The sequence below is a fragment of the Corvus kubaryi genome, unplaced genomic scaffold (assembly GCF_017639235.1).
Source record: "Corvus kubaryi isolate FWS band 111438036 unplaced genomic scaffold, C.kubaryi_AGA036_p1.0 37308, whole genome shotgun sequence".
Classification (NCBI taxonomy): domain Eukaryota; kingdom Metazoa; phylum Chordata; class Aves; order Passeriformes; family Corvidae; genus Corvus; species Corvus kubaryi.
The window spans coordinates 20,217,747-20,237,047 of record NW_024581096.1 but is presented as its reverse complement, the minus strand read 5'-3'; positions in this window follow the sequence as shown (position 1 = coordinate 20,237,047).

Here is a 19,301-nt window from a genome sequence, read left to right as displayed (position 1 = left end):
AAAAAAGAAGAAAAAGAAAAAACGAAGGGAAAAAAAAAAAAAAAGAAAAGAAAAGAAAGAAAAAGAGCAAAGCCCCGCCAGGAGACAAGGGCTGCTTGGCGGCGGCGAGGAAGCTTCCCTTTATCCCTGCTCTCCTTGGGCTCCGGAGCGGGTGCCGGAGCTCCGGCGGGCTGCGGGGCTGCGGCCGCCCGCCCCGCTCCGCTCCCCGCTCCCCCCGCGCCGCCCCGCGCCGGGCCGGGGGAGGGCGAAGGGAAGGCGGAGGGAAAACACCCCCTTCTCCTGATGGGGCCGGAGTCGGTGCTCGCACACTCACACAGCACACACACACACCCGCATCCCCTTCCCCGCTGAGAAAGGGTGCGCCTGGGGGCGGCTTTTTGCTCCCCCGCTGGATTTTTTCCTTTCTCTGTCTTTTATTTTGTCTTTTTGGTCTGGTTCCCCCCCCCCCCCCCCCCCCACCCCACCCTCCCTGCAAGGGGCGGCGATTTGGTTAAGCAGATCTGGGGGGGCTGATGTCTCTCTCTTTCCTCTGTTTCTATCGCTCGCTCCCGGAGTCCTGCAGCACCGGGGGCGGGGGGAGGGGGCGAAGTGTGGGGAATAAATGGTAATGATCAGGCACACGCACACACACACACACACGCACTCGGTGTGGCTGCAATGCTCAGCTCTGGGTTAATGTACTCAACAGTGCCACTACCTGACACAACTGCAGCACTGATGGGGGCAGGGGAGAAAAGGCAGAGGAGGTGAGATTCAGGGCAGGGCTATTTATCCCATTTATCCCACTCCAAGCTCAGTCTCTCCCACGCCCTCCCACCCGCCCCCCCGCCAGTACCCCATGTGCTTTTCACTGCCAGCTCCTGACCTATGTGATTTTTGGGGTACAGTGACTGCTGTTCAGACCATATTGAGAATTCCCTCGATCGGGCTGGGGGAGATAAGCAAGTACTCTCAACCCCTAATTTAAGGACTAAATCCTCCCCCCGCCCCCCCCACCTTTCAGAATGGGCTCCTAACATTGTACAAAATACAAGACGAACTCGGCTGCAGACCAGTGGAGCCGTGCAAAGTTCGAGTTGTTGAGCTTTTCCTTTCCCACCCTTGCTCTGCCAGCAGTCTGGAAGATGCTGCCTTTTGAATTGCCAGCTGGGCAAACCTTTACTCACAGGAGTAAATGGTTGGCTTGCCTGAGTAATCACAGCGATGATGAGGAGGAACCTCCAGAGGAGAGAAGGCTTGTGGAACGGAGCTGTGGAATTGTACTTACAGATGAAAATAATGTTCTGGGGGCCGGAGGGGGGATGTAGGGGGTGCCCACTGTGTTTCTCTGCACGTTTGATCCCTTGCAAAGCTGGTGCCACGGGGTTCCCTGTCCCAGAGTGCTGCAGGAGGCTCAAAGTACACCAAGTCTCTCCCCTTTGCTCTGGGACAGATGGTAGCTTCAGAGCATCATCCTGAGTGACCTGAATTCAGTGTGTAGCTGATGCAAGGGCTGACCCTCACCTGCCATGGAGGCTTATTCATGTGCCATTATCCCTTGCATCATAGAATCATAGAATTATGTGACTTGGAAGGGGCCTTAAAGATCTTATTCCACCCCCTGCCATGGGCAGGGATACCTTCCACTACCCCAGGCTGTTCCAAACTCCCATCCCACCTGGCGTTGAACACTTTCAGGGCTGCGGCAGCCACAGGTCCTCTGGGCAGTCTGTGCCAGGGCCTTCCCACCCTCACAGCCAAGATTTTCTTCCTAATATTCAATCGAAACCTGCCCTCTTTTAGTCTGAAGCCATTCCTCCTCGTCCTGTCCCTCCAGGCCCATGTAAAAGTCCTTCTCCAGCTCTCTTGGAGACCATTTAGGCACTGGAAAGGGCTCTGAGGTCTCCCCAGAGCCTTGTCCTCTCCAGACTGAAAAACTGCAGCTCTCTGACCCTGTCCCCTCAGGAGAAGCAGCAGATCTGCAGCACAGGTCCCAGTGTAACACCAAATGGGTAGAAGAGATTTGTGGGCCCACAAGATGCCAGCACAGCCCTCAGCAGACCCAGCTACCAGGGTATGTGCCCTCAGCTCCACTGTGCTCCAGGGAAAAATTCCTGGATAAGAACCACACCCAGCCATCGCTTTCCTGTGGATCTCCCCACATGACTGACATCTGCCGAGATACCTGCAAACCCCAAACACATGGGCTGAGAGGCAGCAGCCTGTGCCTCTCCTTCTCTCACGGCCCTTTCCTCCTGCTTCTCTCCATCAATAGTAGAAAACAAATAAATCAATAAAGTACGTGAGAAGCCCCCCAGATGACGACCAACAGATCAACCCCATCTCCATCCCAAACAAATACACGACTCAAAAACTTTCAAATCGGAAATGTCACACTGAAAATGTTGACATTTCTGATTGAAACCAAACAGGGGTTGTCGTTTCCAATCAGCTCTTTGACATGGATGGGAGGCTTGTTTGTTTGAATTAAATCACCCAACTGGAGCTACATTTTGTCATTTTGTATCTAAACAAAACAAAAAGAAACAGTTTCAACATTTCTTGGCAGAACTGGAAGTGACATTTCCTGTGAAGAATTCTGTCTTTAAAAACTTTCTGCAGGTGAACTCTTGGGTCAAAGAACTCTGCTGACCATCATCTTCCTCCTTGTAATAAGCTGACACATGGTTATGAAATAATTGGCTTAATTAAATTAACACAGAAAACCAAATTATGGAATCAAATACTCAACCTGCCCCCCCCCCCCCAAAAAGAAAATAAAAACAAAAAACCAACAAAGAAAGAAAAAAATGACTTTTGCTTTCCCTCTGCTAGAAAACAATATTTTGATTATATTCAATAAATTTAGGATAAAAAATGTTTCACGTGCTTTTTCTCTATCTTGTATTTATTTTCTTCTGGCGACTATACATATAGTAAACAAACGTATTTAAGCAGCCTCACATAAACAATTTCAAAGTGAGCTCAAGTTAGGAAGCAATAGACATAATGACTTCTTTAATGCTCACTTTGAAAACATGGCAGAGTTTAAAGAAACAAAAATAAGAAAGACTCAGACCTGCTAAAGGAAGTTTGTGATTCACCCAAAGTTATTTTTAAGCCTGTCATATGTATAACTGAAAGAAAAAAAAAATCACACCTGGTTACTTTTACTTGTAGACATCAAACTCTGTCAGGATAAATTTCATAAGCAGAAAAAGACCCATCCTTTTGAGTGGTCACCTTGTAGGACATGTGTGCATAAATCATTGTGAATCACTGCTGACATCAAAGGTTTTCTGACCTGTGGTTTTGTCTTCTAGATCTAGAAAATTTTCCCTCTTTCAAAAAACCTCCTCCCTCTGCCTCTGCTGTGTGTCAAGGAGTTCAATCTAAGTGGATAATCTCAAAGAGGAAGTTTTCTCCTCTTTGTTCTTTTCACTTAAAAAAATATGATGGCATTCATAAAGTTGGTTTGGTTCTGCAGCAGACCTGAGATGAGTTTCCTATTTGTGCCTAACAGTCTACACATAACCTTGACTGCATGAGGCAGATGTTTTATAACGAAGGCCATGAGCCTGTTATTTTTATATAAATAACATATTGAGTTAAATATCCACATAAGTCTCCCTAGGTTCAAGGCATGAGTTAAAATTATGCAAAATTATTGGGTGATTTGTAAGTCAATGTGAATGATAAAAAAAAAAAAAAAAAAAATCTTGAGAGGCCCCCAGTAAAATGATGGTAACTTTATAGGATACAAAAATGCAAACAGATCACTGAAAGTATATATTTACTATTAAAATGGCTTAAAACAGATATTTTCCTCACGTGCTTTGGCTTCTCAGATATGTAACATACTTCTGAGATTTATGCGGAAGATATCTATCTCTCTATCTATCTATCTACCTATCATGTAGCAATCATTCATCTATTTATATGTACACACACACAACATTTCAGACACACAACAGTTTCCAACTCTTTGTATCCCACTGCAATGTAAACAATGAGACATCATATTTCAAGACAAGTGAAAACAGGGGGGAAATGTGAACATATTTCAATCTTCTCTTTTTTTATTTTTTTCCCCCCATCAAAAAATGGTAATTCAACTGTTTGGACAAATTAGAAATAACAGTGATTTCTAAAGTTACGCTTTTATTTTATAAATCTTTCTGACATCTGGTATCGAGTTTCAACATTGTTGTGTGAACAATGACAGGCAAGAATCAAAATTCAGGGCCAAGGGGCTGGAAACCACACGCAAAACTAATTTTGGAAGACATAACCCCCCTGTTTTGGTTAATTCTTCATGGTTTTAGGGCATTTATACCCACAGTACCCCCAAACCATTTCCTTGCACATTATTTTGGTAACTGAGAACTGATGCCCTTGTCTCAGCATCTTCTTGGCACTGACAAAAGTCTGTGTCATGTTTATTACAGTCCAAAACCAAGAGGATTTTTTCTCCAGTTCCTCAACCAGGACAATTAGAAGAAAACTTTGGTAGCTTAACAACCAGCGTTAGAGCATGGGAGATGACCACATGGGAGGCTCAGGTTCAAACCCAGGCTTTCTTATCTATCTGATCTCTCCACATCCTTCTTCCCCCTGTGGAGGTGGTGTCTAAACATTTCTCTGCACACAAAAGTCGTAATGCTCAGTGATGCAGCACTTGCTGACACACCAGCAGAACACCAGGCCCTGCCCTTTGCTCAGGCTGCTCAGACACTCGTGTCCTTTTGAAACCCTTTGAATATTTGCTCTTTCAACATCCATCAGTTTTTCACTGCTCTTATTGTGTGATGTTTCTCAGTCTTCCCCGAGCAAGCGACTCTGATCTCGTAAGTGCGTTAAATTCTTTCCCTCATAAAAAATCTTCAAAAAAACTAATTACTAATAAGCATCAAAACCCATCCTGGATTCTCATGTGCACCCTTGCCTTATGATGGTGTGGATTTCCATCACAGTTTTCATACAGATTACAATTTTGCATCTATATGTACATACAGCCTTGAATATACATGCTTATGTATGTCTGAGGTTTATAACCTAGCATAGAAGCAGCAACATGAATAAGAAGCACAAAGCATCAGCAGAAATGTAACATCAGTCAGTGAAGCACAGGACAGGCAGGAAGTAATTGAAAGCTATATAATTTAGGGTGGGGAGTGAATGGAAATACTGGAACTATTTGGGAATTCTGGCTATAAAGAATTGTTTATTCTGGCTGGGAAGTCATAAAAGGAATTGATAACTAGAAGTTGAATTCAGAGAAAATATCACATTGAAATGAAGATGTTCGAGGTTCATAGCAATTAATCACTCCAGAAACTTAATAGGAGGATAGGTAAAAATCACCATCTCATGACATTTTCAGCTTGAAGACTGGATGGCTTCCTAGAAGATATGTTTTAGCCAAGCAAAAGTAATTGGGTTCAGGACAGGAGCAGACATGAAATGAGTTAAGAACTGCCTAACTGACAGGTCTCTGAAAACAATTGTCAATGCAGAATTATGGCCAAAGGAGAGTGTTACTAGGGTTTCCTCTTATGCTATTCATCAGTGATCTGGAAGTAAATATAAAACTACTCCTGATGACATTTGTAGATGACATTATGGTCACTGAAATAGCAAAGAATGAGAGTCCAGAGTGGCCTGACGCAGCAAACACCGCCTGGCTTGAGCAAACAAATGTGTTTTAAAGCACTAAGTTTCTTCTTGCAAACCCATAACAAAAACCTGGACAAACCTGGCACTGCTAGCTTTGAGTTGGACCCTCAAATCTGAAAGTGCTGATGTGAGTATTGGGTTGAATTTTAGAGGCTGTCTATGGGTCTCACAGCCACATTTTAAGACATATGGTGACAAAATTGGAGAGGTTATAGAAAAGAGCAACCAAAAAAAAAAACCTTGGGGAAAATGGAAAAAAATTTTTTGACAGAAAGGGTTGAAGAATTATATCCAACCATCAGAAATAGATTTCATTACAGATGGACAAAGTCTTGTAAGTGAGAAAATTAAATGGTACCAAAGGACTGGACTTAGGTACCTAAACTCTCAAAGGAAGAGGGCTGGGACCATTCAGCTCTCCAACATTTCCTAAATAACACTTTAATTGACCCCTACCCACTGTAAATCCAACTAATTCCTAACTGTGTCCACACACTGCAGTTGGAAGACCTCACTCAAACATTTGGGGTCCACTTTGGGGCTGAGGGTTGCATTGCCCAAGTGTAATTCTGAATTTGGCCTGGGATTCCTTTCTGAAAAAAAAGTTTAACTGAAGAAAATAGAAATATCCTTTAGCCTAAGCTGAGCTGAATCCCTGATCACCCTGACAGGCTGGAGAGAGCCTAGATGCCCTGCATGGTCCTCCCTGGCTTGGCGGCCTGGGAAATGAGTTTCCAGAAGAGTGGTGTGAATGTCTCTTGATCTTTGCCTGACGACAATTTGTATACAGTGAATTTTTCATGGCAGCTGCCTTATAGAACCAAGAAAAACCTCACCACTTCAAGGGGAAATCAGCCATCCAGTGACTGAAGGTGAAGGTGCAGTAAGGTTAGGTCAAATCATGACTTTTCCTAAGAAATGGTTAAACCACTGAAACTGGAGGGTTTTTCTTTGGCTGGGTTTGACTCAGAAAATTTCTGCAACCCAAGAGGGATTTCTTGGTACAGAAAGGGACACAGCCTTGCCTTCATGGTTAGATTCCACCGATGAGGTGTGATTTCATGTCCAACCTGTTAAATCAGAGCAGACACCCAAACCTCATCTTCCAAGTGCGACACAGCTGGCTGTTCTTGGATGGGTCTGCCATTATATTTTATTACGCTGTTCTTTTAGGCATGGATAACATTAATCGAATGAAAAATAATTGATTTGTCTTGTCCAAGTGTGTTCTCAGTCCCATGGAGAGGCTAACAGTTTTTATTTCTCATGAAATAATGCCGAATGGCCTTGGCTTTATTAAAGCATGTGTACCCTGCCCTCCCCCCAAAAAAAAATCCAGCAAAGCTCACACCAACAATCTTAAAAAAATAAGAAAATGTCTTCTACCTTGGTCTGTATGATTTTCTTGGGCCAGTCACAGAGCAGGAGACACAGACCACAAGATAAAATCAGCAGTAAAAGGATGAGCTGAGGTTGGTGTCAAAAATTATCTAGAGGAAAACAGAATGAGCATGTTCACATGTTATTAGTAATGTGTAAAATCCTTCAGAGGGCAATGGATAATATCCATCCATGGGTAATATACATATGGAGAATAACCTGTTCTCAATACCTATGCACCTTCTTTATCTAAAATTTAAATCACCTTAGCTGTTCCTTCCCTCCCAGGGCTTAGCAAAACTTGACACATGGATGCTTTAAATGCTTAAATTATTCATCGTTGTTGTGGGACATCTGAAACTTCTGAAGATGGAAACATGAGGAACAAGGTGGATCTCATTTCAGCGTGGAGCTCCATCTGAATAGCAGTTTGCAAACATTCTTCAGGGTGTTTGGCACCATGTGCCTGGACCAACCCCTGTCAACCTGTGTGCAATGGGAACAAGAACCCACAAGGCCAGAGTGCAATATTTGGCAAGAATAACTGCTGGTATTGAGCCTCTGTCATTTGTGTTGGATCTCATCTCAGGGACAGCACTGTTCCCAGCCAGGCAGGACAGACATCACGCTGGTCAGTGCACAGGGGGATGTTTGAGCCCTTACTGTGGCAAGCTGGAGCTCGCTGCCAAGAAAGCAGATTATATTTATCACTTCCAGGGCTACAGCAGAGCCTCGGGATACTTAATTTTGCCTTTTCTCCTTTTTTCCTGGCCCATTATCATTTTCTGACACTCCCAGGGTGACAGCCAGCCTCGGTATCGGGTGACGCAGAGATGCCCTGATTCAGAGGGGGCAGCACGAGTGACCCGGCTCCCCATCCCAAGAGAAAACCAGGCAAGAAATTCCAGGTCTGCAAAACCAGCAGCTGATTGATTCCCTGTGTTCCAGGGAAAGTGCAGCACAACTTTTCAGCTCACACCACGGTCATTTATCAATGTTTTCTTATCACAGTTTCTTTACCACCGAGGTAAATTTAAAAAAAAAAAAAAAAAAAAAAAAAAAGCCAAAAACGAGAAAACTAACAAACGACTCAAACTTACACGTGTACGTGGGGCTGAGGCGGGTGGGGTTTGCCTCATGGCTACAGTACTGCCTTGCCTGTTTTTTTTGCCCTTTTCCGCACCAGCCTGAGTAACTTGCGAAGTTTTGGGTGGTTTTGGTTGAATAACCATGAAGCATTGCCCTCTGCCGGCAGGTCGCACACCTGGCTGCGAGCGGCTCCTGCAGCGCCCGGGCTTGGGAGGGGATTAAAACCTCAAGCATTTTATATAAGATTATTTAAATTAAAAAAAAAAAAAAAAAGAAAAAAAAAGAAAAAAAAAAAGGGCAAAGCCAGAGGGGGGAAAAAAACCCCAAAACCCAAAACCATCAGCACCAAAAGGATCGCTTGTGTCCTTAGAATTTAAAAGGAAAGTACATTTTTGTGTTTCAGGGTGGGGTGTTTTTTTATTTTATTTTGGTCATGTTTTAAAATATCAACTGACAAAGCATTTCTTGCTACAGCTGCACAACAATGTGCTCATGCAGCAGCGTGTGAGATTGAGAGAGACTCGTGCAGCCCCACTCTTCACTAGGAGTGAAATGCAGACTAAAAACAGGAACGTCAAAAAGTCACTGCCAAGAAAAAAAAAAGTCTGAGAATGCAGATACCTTTGGTGTTAATTTGGCCCTTGATTACAGCAGGGCCTGAGCAGTTCACAGTCTCCTAGAAAAACATTTATCCTCACAATCTGCAGGACTTGAGAGGGACTCCAGTGCTCCTATTTTATTGTCAAGGAGGCGACACATAAAACAAAAAGGGAAATTTTTTACTTTGGGTTGCAATGGGAGCCTTGGGCAGGAGGGCTTGGATTCATATTTCTCACACCTTTCTAGTCCATACAAGAGCTTTCCATGCTCTGAAGTTTACACCAGCTCTGTCCAGCTTAACCTGTGACGAGTTTGGGAAACAGGATACATTTTTAAATTTTTCACTTTGATCAAACCCTGCATCTTAAATAAATTATATAATATAGAGCAGGAAATTTCTACTAAGAGCAAGCTAAAAATATAAGATTTTTTTCATTTTTTTCTCTCCATCACAGCTCCTGTTCCCAAATTACACTTGCCTTGCTCAGTCTTAGAAAGTTGACACAGAACAAATTGTCCTATGTAAATTGCAAGTTTCCCTTCTGATTGACAGCAATCCACAAAGATGGATTAATTCCAGAGGAAGTCAAGCAAAGACTGTGTCATAACTATTAACCCAATTATAAAGATGTTCCAAATTGCTGTGGAGTTGCCAGCTCATCCTTCATGTAACACCTCACGTAAATTTGAAGTACCGGAGCCAGACAGAGCACAGGTGAGGGGGATGTGATGAGCTACGTGTTGCATATGTGCAGTTTTGCTCCCTTGGCTACTTCAGCCTTGCTGAGGAGGGACAACCCCTCACTCCCTCCCTGGAGACTTTGATCCTGAAGACACGCAATGGGCAGCCATGCATATGACCTGTTACATTCTTTCTGCTTGTTTTGGCTGCTCTTGTCCTTAAACCAAAACAAGTCATTAAGGGAGCAAGAACAATTATTCTTTGAAATTTGTGTAAGGGAGTGAGAACAGGGGCTCCTGTGAGGTTGGTATTGTCACACAGCTGATGTGATTGTGCCACTCCTAACTGCAGAGCCATGACTGAGTTTATCAAGGTCTCCTTTTGCAAGTGATAATAAACCTAATAGCTGCCCACAACTTAATATTTTTTCTTGCACCACATATGTTCACTTTTGGTCCTTGGATTATTTTTTTTTTCTCTCCAGTCTCCATCTGTTCTTTTGCCTTTGAGGTACTTTAGTTACCATGGAAATGACAACATCATCTGGATGGGTGGATCTTTGTACAGTGTAAAGTTGGTTTCCTACATGAAGTGTTTTGCAAGGTATGGGGGTGGCTGACAAATTTACAGCATTCCATGTGATAGCTTTTCATGCTCTTGGTGTGCAGAAGAGAGATACCTGTGTGTGCTCATGAATGCATGAGGCCTGGTCCAGGAGGGAGGATGTTGCTCATTTTTGATCTGCCAGAAGAAATCTTTCACTTGAGTCCTTCATGACTGATTCTTTCCAACCTTTAGTAGCAACTTGGATTTAATCTGTCAGCATCCAGCTGTAAGACACGTTCTGAGTCCTGTGATTGTCAGATGGGTCAGGCAAAGTGGAGAGCTCATTCCCTGGAGGTGCACATCTTTTGTCAGCATTGACACAGAGGAGAATAGGAAGAGTTAATTCAGTGTGTGGTAGTTACACAGGTTTTGTTGTCTGGTGATGTGTGTGGTATTGACTCCTTGGTCTCTGTAAGGTGTCTTGTGACTTCGGCAAGTTCACATGACAAATGATCTGTGCTTGATAAGATCCAGAGATCACATAAAGCAACTGTACATGGACATCACAAGTTTCATCTCAGCAAATCTGGTGGACCCAGGGCAGAGCCCTTGTTTGTACCAAATCAGGCCTCATTTCACTAGTGACTCTTTGGACTTTAGTACAGAGCCAGAAGCTATTATCCACTATTAGCCCCTGCAGCACCTGGCAATATTGATTACACAGCCTTGTGGAGATGAAGGTATTTTAGATGAATAATGATTTTTGGCAAAGGGTATTAAGAGAAGGGCCAGATATGTCAAAGAGATGAGAACTTAGCCCATGAAACTCAATATTAAGGTCCGTACAGTCTCCAAAATGCTTTTGGCCTAGTTCATATATTCTGTGGATGTCTCCTAAAGAATCTGAAGTGCTCTCTGCTTATCTAATCAGGTATGCGGATGGGGCAAGGGGATGCACCACAGAAAAGCTTTGAATGAAATTCCCACTGAGACAAAAAGGAACAGGAAAGCGCTAATCCATCAGAGCGTGTGCAAACGCAGGGGTCCTGGTGGGGTCTCTCAAACACAGGCAGTTCTGTCTGTCTGGGACAGCATTCAGTTCTTAGAACTTTTGGTGGGGAGAGGTTGAGGAAGAGAATCATGGTGTCCCATGCAAAGTCCATGACTTTGGTCAGTGCTCTGTGTCTGCTCAGGAGGGGAGCCTAAGATTAAATCCTTGGGTCTTTTATTCTAAGCTTACTTTGTCACGTGGCTAGGGCAATAGTGTTTGTTTATTTCTATTATAGTTATTTTTAGGTGGTCTATCTCCAGCTGCAGCCATTTCTTGCTATGACAATCCTTTCAAGAAACATCCTCCCCAGCAACACTGAAAATCTTTTCTGCGGAAAAAAAAACAAAACCAGAAACTAAAAAAATCTAACCAACTCAGCAGTCAGCATTAGAAATCATTCTCAGGGACACATGCCAGCAATAAATAAACTCATGATTCTCAGAAAGCTCAGAAACTGCTGGTGGTGCTGGGAGTTTTTGCAGCAATTTGTGAAAATCGAGCGTGGCCTACATTGGGCGCCAAACTCCAGGGCTGGGAAGCCTTCAGCAGTCTCCTTCGATATTTTTTTTTTTGTGTGTCTTGGCTTTGGAGAGCTGGGGCATTCACGTGTCAGGCACCATCCTGGCTAAAGCACAAGCAATTGCAGCAGCGAACTCCAGAGCGAAGAGCGTGACCTGTTATAATTGGTGCCAAGAGCTTTTAGCCAGGCGCGATGGACTCGCCCTCGGTGTGAAGGAAGCACAGGAGGAATGCTCATCAGACTGACTTGTCATGAGAAAGTGAGGGCCCAGGGGGGAAAAAAAGGCTGGTCTCAGCCTTCCTAAGGATGGGGATGTCTGAAGCCACACCTATGCAAATACTGCTGGCAGCTGGGGACACTTCCAGTGTTGCAGTGTCACGCTCCCAACACGACAAACTGTTTAATAAGCCAGCAGATGCTCCCAGCACCGGTTTGTCTCTGGAGCAGTTTCCATCTGAGCCCAGTGTGAAGCATGTGGGAGCTACAGGGAAACAGAGGGAGAGAGGCTCAGAGGGTAAGCGAGTGGTCACCAGCACATCTTCCAGTATCTGCTGACATGGACTGTGGGGAAAACACCAGAATCAATGGGACAGTTTTGAAACCTCTTGAACAGACACAAGCAGGACCAAGAAAAACAAACAAAAAGTCCTTTCTTGATGTAATACGGCAAGCAAAGAACAGGTGGCGATTCAGCAGTGGATGGCCTCCAGGTATCTCAATGGTGAGATTAAATCCTGCTCTCAGCTTTCTTTCTTCTCAAACTTAAAGCTGAATTCACTGGGGTTGCTACAGAGGTCCTCAATCACTTTTTTTTCCTAGGGGTCAGTTCTTCCAAAGTCTCCTTAGCAGGTCACAGAAAATGCTGCCAGTTCGTTTGTCAGGATGCTTGGCCACCACACATGGCTTTCACCTGTGGCAACGATCCTCACAAGAATATGGGGCGTTACGAGGGAAGGGGGGAGGTATTTATCACTTAGGAGCTCAGCAATCTGCAGGACTAAGTGCAAAAGATACAGATCCAAAGGGAGACTGGGTATGAGAAGACATGAACTAGTCCTAGATGTGCAAATGTGTTTTTCCTATATTAAAGGAAGAGTTGTAACAACCTCCATTCCAGTTGTCTCCTTCCCTTGAGCTGGTTGACAGTGGGAATTCAGCAGCTGAAAGGGAAGTATTCCAAGTCCAGAGCCCAAGACCGAGTTTTTTTGTCATCAGCTGAGCAGTTGAAGCCACAGTGAGGTAAGCAGATCTCTTATTTCATAATAGATTTTTCCTTCACACTTTGTAAAAGGTGTTTTATGGCTCAGAGGAAGCAAGAAGAAAAGTAGGACTTTTTCTTTTCTGATACAGACCTTTGTAAGGAAATACACTGCAAAAAGTTAAAAACTGGGGAATTTGTCATTGAGGTATCTGTTTTTTTATGAACTGTTTGTGTTCTACATTTGGATTACAGCTTGGTGAGCAATCAACTTCTTGAGCTAAAGCTCTCAAAATAACATGAATTTTTTTTTGAGGTTATTCAGGTTGTTTTTCTTTTCTTGCTCTTTCTCCCACCAAAATTGTAGACTGCACAGGGTGGGGAGGGGAAATAGGATGAATTCAATATGTTTCTTTTTGTTGTAATTTCCTAATTTTAGATAATTATGGGAACTAGAGGATGTGAAAATAAGGTATTATGACTTGAAGAGATAAGCCTTTTCTGACCAAATTAAACAAAGTAATTAAATTAATGCAATGTGTATTCACACATAGTTTCCATAGATCTTAATCTGAGGGGTTGGGGGCTTTAGGGGTTTATGAGAAGCAAGCAGATACTAGTTTGCAAAGCGTCACCATGATCTTATAAGGATGGAGATACTAAACTGGTGTTGAAAAGTAGGGTGGAAGGTCTGGTTCGTGGGTTTTACGTGTTCAAGGTTTCTTCACCCCGACAGGAAGTGGGGAGAAGTGGTTTGCATCAGCTGCACTCTCTACATTGTTTTCTCATTCATCACCAAATGCCAGGAGGTGCAGTAATCCATCCTGGAAGTGACAAACATATGATACCGTGTGGCCTGATCCTGTGGGAGGAAGGGTGGAATTTCCTATGGGTGCAGATGCCTCAAGAAAAAGTACTTTTTTTAAGCCTGGAGTCTCTTCCTGGCTGTCCCGTGCTAGTGACAAATGGATCACGATTTCAAGACTTTATACCATTTCATCAGTCTCCTCTAGTAATTTCTATTGTTTTTATTGTGAATCTCTATTGATTCCATAGGGACCATTGTGGGTTTGGACTGCAGAAGGAATCATTCCTGCATAAAGACTAAAGAGGTTTTTTATCCTTAATTTACTGATTAAGTATTAGGTGCATCTGTTATTTGTACTCTCATTTCTCACAATCCTGTATCCGTCAGAATAAACTGTGACCTTTAGCCATGGAAAAAAATAATCTTGTAAAAGGATTTACAATGAAAATATGTACTTGTTTGATGAAAGCTGCTGGAATGGCAGCTATCCTCTTAAGGGCAGGATTAAGGTTACAAAGGCAGGTGGAACATTATTATTCCCTGATCTAGTGAACATTGGATGGTCCAGCCTGCAGGTTATTTCACATCCCATATGATTTATCCATAACTGTGAATGGAAGTGTTCAGGGCCAGGTTGGACAGAGCTTGGAGCAAACTGGTCTGGTGGAAGATGTCCCAGACCATGCAGGGGGGATTGGACTAGATGAGGTTTAAGGTCCCTTCCAATACAAGTCATTCGGTGATTCTATGGTGAAAAATGAAAAAAACCCCTGTTTGCTGGGATTCTTCAACAGATGTTCACAGTCCAGATAAGTTGTGTGGTTTCCATGCCATGCACCAATCTTTTCTCTCCCTCCTCACACCCCTTTGCAACACTGAAGGCTGAGACATTTGGAACAGAAAGACGTGCATGTTGCCTCTGAGATCCTGATTGTGAGCACAGCTGTGGAAGCTGAAGTAGCTGTAGATTTGTTGCTGTACATCCACAGGCAGAGACATGTGGTTACCCCTGTCCATGGGTGTTTGATGATGTGTTGGTGATAAATTTACTTCTGGGGAAAACCCTGCTGAAATTGGTTTTGCCCCTGCTGTCAGATTAGAAGAGTCCTGGGTTGCCGTCAAATTATGGCTGTGCAATCTCTGATGCTGCTGAGGCTGTATCTTCTCCTGGGGTTCAGCTGATCGGCTTTGGGCATCGTGTTTCAACACGTGGAAAGTGCCAAGGCTCTTTTGATGGGGTGGACAGTGTCTACTGCATAAAACAGAAGTGTTTTGCCCAGAGTATTGGCAAACCATTGTGCCTCTGCACCAGCAGCTCATCCCCTTTCAGGAGTGGCACTGTGCTGGTCACAGCAATGTGTCTCCCAGCTTAAGCAGGGATGCAGCTTGTTGAGAAGCAGAAAAGAACAGTGCCAGAGGGAAAGATTTGCCATTTCCATCACCCTGAGTACTTCCCTAAGAGCATTTCATCCTCTGGCTGGAATTCTGGATACTCTCTCTGGCTCATCTTTTCTCCTTGCATCCATTATTTAGCATTTCTTTATTTGTGCTTCCTCCTCTTTTTAGCTTATTCATGCTCTCACAGGAGCACCTGTGAAATATAAAACCACAATAAAATCCCTTAATCCAGTCTGACATTTTCACTCTGGAACTTTGGTTGTTTTTCTTGAGCAAAGCACATTGTTTCCTACACCCATCAGTAGCTTTATACTCAATATAGCTTATTAAAGGATTTTACAAATATATTCTGTCCAGGAAGAAATTATTCAAGTTCTTTATTTTTGTTAAAATTTGTTCTGATTCAAAATTGACCTTCTAGAAAAATGTCTTTTCAGAATTTCCCATGGAATGAGAAGTGTGGTCAAAACAATCCCATTCCACACACGTTAAAAAGCCCCAAATAAGAAAAGGATTTGTGCAAAATTCACCCTGTACTTTTACTGTTGTAAAAGTAATATAACAGAGATCCCAACTTGGTTATCCACCTATATGGATTTCTAATGTTCTTAATATGTCAAGGAATGTCTGAGGTATCTCCAGGGGCCTGAAAGGTAATGCCACAGATCTTCTGCCTTTCTGGAAAAACCCATAAAACCCTCGTGGAATACTCCAGGACATCTCAGATGCCAACAAACATTTGTGTATGAGTAAGAAAACTGAACTCTGAAGTTGTGCACATCTTAATTTGGGGGTCTGTGAGCTTAGTCCTATCTCTCTCTGCCTTTTTGCTAAAGTTTGATCTAATGAATCTTACTTGGTTTTGGCATTATGGTGATTTCAGTACATGTCTAAGAGATGTCCACTAAACGTCCTGCATGCCTGTATTTCCTAACCTCGGTGGAAACCTAAGCAGCTCACCTGAGTGTTTGGTGTGAATCTCAGAGTGTATGTCTGAGTAAAACTTGCTTTAAACTTGACATGTTTATCCCTGTAACACCACTATAACGTTGACAGCTCTTGCGTCACACCAGAAGAATTCAATTTACACCATGTTTCCCAAAACCTCACAAAGCCTCAGCTAGACAGATATCCCCAATGTTGAATGTACACACCCTAGTATCAGTTCAAACAGACAGGAAAAAGAGGCGCATTAACCAAAAGAACAGAGCAAATTAAAATCAACAAGGCTACAGATGCTGGGCTCACTTTTGCTCAGTCAAGCTCATCAACAGCACTGCCTTGATAGAGCTCCCCTTCCCCCTTTTGACCTCCTCTTTTAGGCCAAGCTGTGACCTTGGGTGACCCAGCTCACTTTACACCTTGGCCTAATTACATCCAGACGAGCAGGGGCTGGAATATGATAACTGTCCACATCTTTATCATTGGTAGAAACAGGCGGAGTGATCATTTAGGATGGCTGGAATAGGTAAGGCTGGGAGTAATGAGATGGAAAGTTTAGATTGAATATAGAGATAAAATTACCCACAATACATTCTTTTAGGCAAGAGGGTGTATTAAGTCTCAATTAGCGTCAGTATGATCTAATAGCACCACATGTCCTGACAGCATTATGGTCCCATGGCCTGTTAAATCATCTTTCAGAGAAACCCATGGAAAGCTGAACTGGGCAAACCACCAGTAACTGTAATATAAAGACTAATCCCATGATGGAGCCAGAGTGGAATAAATAGGCAATTTCCACATCACTCATGAGAAGATATTGCACCAGGTAGGTTATGATATCCACCAAGCCCTGTGTCTGTGCAAAGATACTTGCAGCACTTTAAAAACGGAGTGACTTGGCAGTCATTATTTAATTTTGAAAATCAGGATGGTAATTTAGGCATACAAAGCCTATTGTATCACCCAGTGAGAACGAGGTTTGTTAGACTCCCTCTTTAAAAAGTTCTTGGGTTTGAAATGTCCACCTAGTTCAGATATGTGTGGAGTACTTCATTCTTGCTCTGCCTGTTCTCTGGAATGCAGGACTAGGAGAAAGCTTGGTACAAGATCAGTTAGGCTCCTATGTCTTTTTTTTTTTCTTGTTTCCAGAACACAAAGGCTTCTCACTCACAATTAGCTGTGCAAGTAAACCCTAAACAATGATGAAACTGAGATGAAGTCTCCCAAAGTGGCATTTTGTGGGACGTTTCTGAATGCATGTTCTGGTGACACACGTACTACATGAATCAGTGTATATCACCACCAAATGTAATACATCTTTGAAGCAGACATGAGCTAGAGGAGGATGAGCATCCAAGTCTGAATTGTCATGTCATTGCCACAAGCCTGAACGCTACAGAAATCCAGAGCATCAAGGGTATTATTGCAATTTGCATAAGTAGAAAACACAGTGATTAAAAGTTATCAAAGAACGCTATCTCTCAGTTGTCAGCTCCACAAGCAGATTCCAGTGATGACTTTCCAGCTCCTTCATAATAATCTCCATAAGTTCTTGCTAAGAGCTGCATTGAAGTAACCTGTCATTTACTCTGTCTTTCACCAATTTAGCTCAAAGAGATGCGCCAGCTGTGATCACTTGGAGTCAGAGCTGCCGTGTCGCAAAGCATTGCTACAGCTGCAGGCAAAACATACAATTTGGAGATATGCCGAACCCAAAAGTCATGGAAAAAGCAGAGCTGTAGCACCCAGAGCACCATCGTGGCAGGCAAAGAACCGCCCTGGGAGAGGAGAGCTCAGCCCCAAGTGTGTTTTGCATGTGATGAACCAGGGCACTATGTAGGAAGGCGTTCCTTGGTCTGAGTGGTGTCTTGTCTTCTTTTCCCATGATTTCTGCTGGCCTCTGGTGTGGAAGCAGGGTGAGAAAAATGTGGAAAACACAGGTCACACCTTGTGGGTCTGGGAGATTTGTTGTTTTGTTGATGATGGATAAGTGCTCATCTGATTCAGTTTCCACAATATGCACTGCTGAGTGCCACGAAACCAAGGAGGTGTTATAAAGCTCCCTCAGGCAAGATGATGTCGTTTCCAGCCTACATTTGCTTTGAAAGGATAGAAAATTACATTATCAGTCAAACATGACCTTTCAAGGTAGAAAATGAGACTGAAGCATAGACTGTTCTTCCCATGGCCTCATTTCTCTACCCCAGAAGACATCTCCTGATACGTGTGCTCTCAGGTGGCTGGACTTCAGTATCCCACACTCCAAATATTCTCTCCCTCTCCCCTTCCCTCTCCCTCTTCCTCTCTCTCTCACTCTGCCTCTCCTCTCCTTCACTCTCTTCCACTCTCCTCTTTCCTTCTAAGTGCAAGTGTTCAATGTGGACCAGGTTAGAACAACTAAGTTGATGTAATTTTACTGAAATTTCTAGGACTGATGCCAATTCTACATCTCTTTTTCTGCCCAGCAAAGCTCATTTTCTAGTCTAAAAGGGGACGTTCTCTTCCTCACACTGAGGTGAAGGGATAGCCAGAATGGTTCTGTGGGCTGTGAATCCTGCTGTTGTGCTTCCCTCAGACATCTCACCACCCTCTCAATTTCATTGCCCTCTGCCTAATGACAGATATATCTGTGTGTAAAACACAAACACCCGTCTGACAAGGTTGTCTCAAACACTCAGGCTTCTCAGAAACCTCAGCCTATCACCAGCTAGTGGGATAATTACATTTTCTTCTATAGAGCCAATTACAGACTGATAACATTATCACAATTATCTGATTAAACTTTTGCTCACTGTCCTTTAGAATTACTTCCAGTCCTCTTCAGACACTGAAAAGCACGAGGCTATGAAGCAGTGGTAGCTTCCTCGGTGCTGTCACTGCCAAGAGACTGGGTGCCAAATGGTTCAGGTCTTCCTCAGCAGGTAAGCCTCTATTAGCCTGGAACCAGGCAGCTGTGTGGAAAAGGCATGGAGCATAAGCAGGAAAAATGAAAAAAAGACTAATGGACTTCTTCTGCAGGGTCATAGTTCCTGACTGGTGGTCCAGGTTACATTTCAAACCATATTTGTCATGGCACACCTCACCTCAGGACAGCTTGATTATGCTAAGGATCTGTCTCAGCATAGTTAGCCTGCAGAACTTGACTTAGTTTGTTATATTGCTAATCTCTAAACCAGAAATACTTAAGATTTAGTTTACCAAGTGATTTGTGAGAGGGAAAACAACAAAGGAAGGAAGAAAAAAAATCAAATATAAAAGAAAATTCCAAGCTATTAACGAAGGCTTTTGGGGACCAGAGGTATGTGAGACCTCTCAGTGGGAGTTAATCTGAGTAGTTTTCTCGACATAATTGTGATGGGACATAAGTCTCTTGAAGTTTGGAAAAGCATGTGGCCAGACTTGCATCCAGAGCTCAGAGCCTGAGGGACT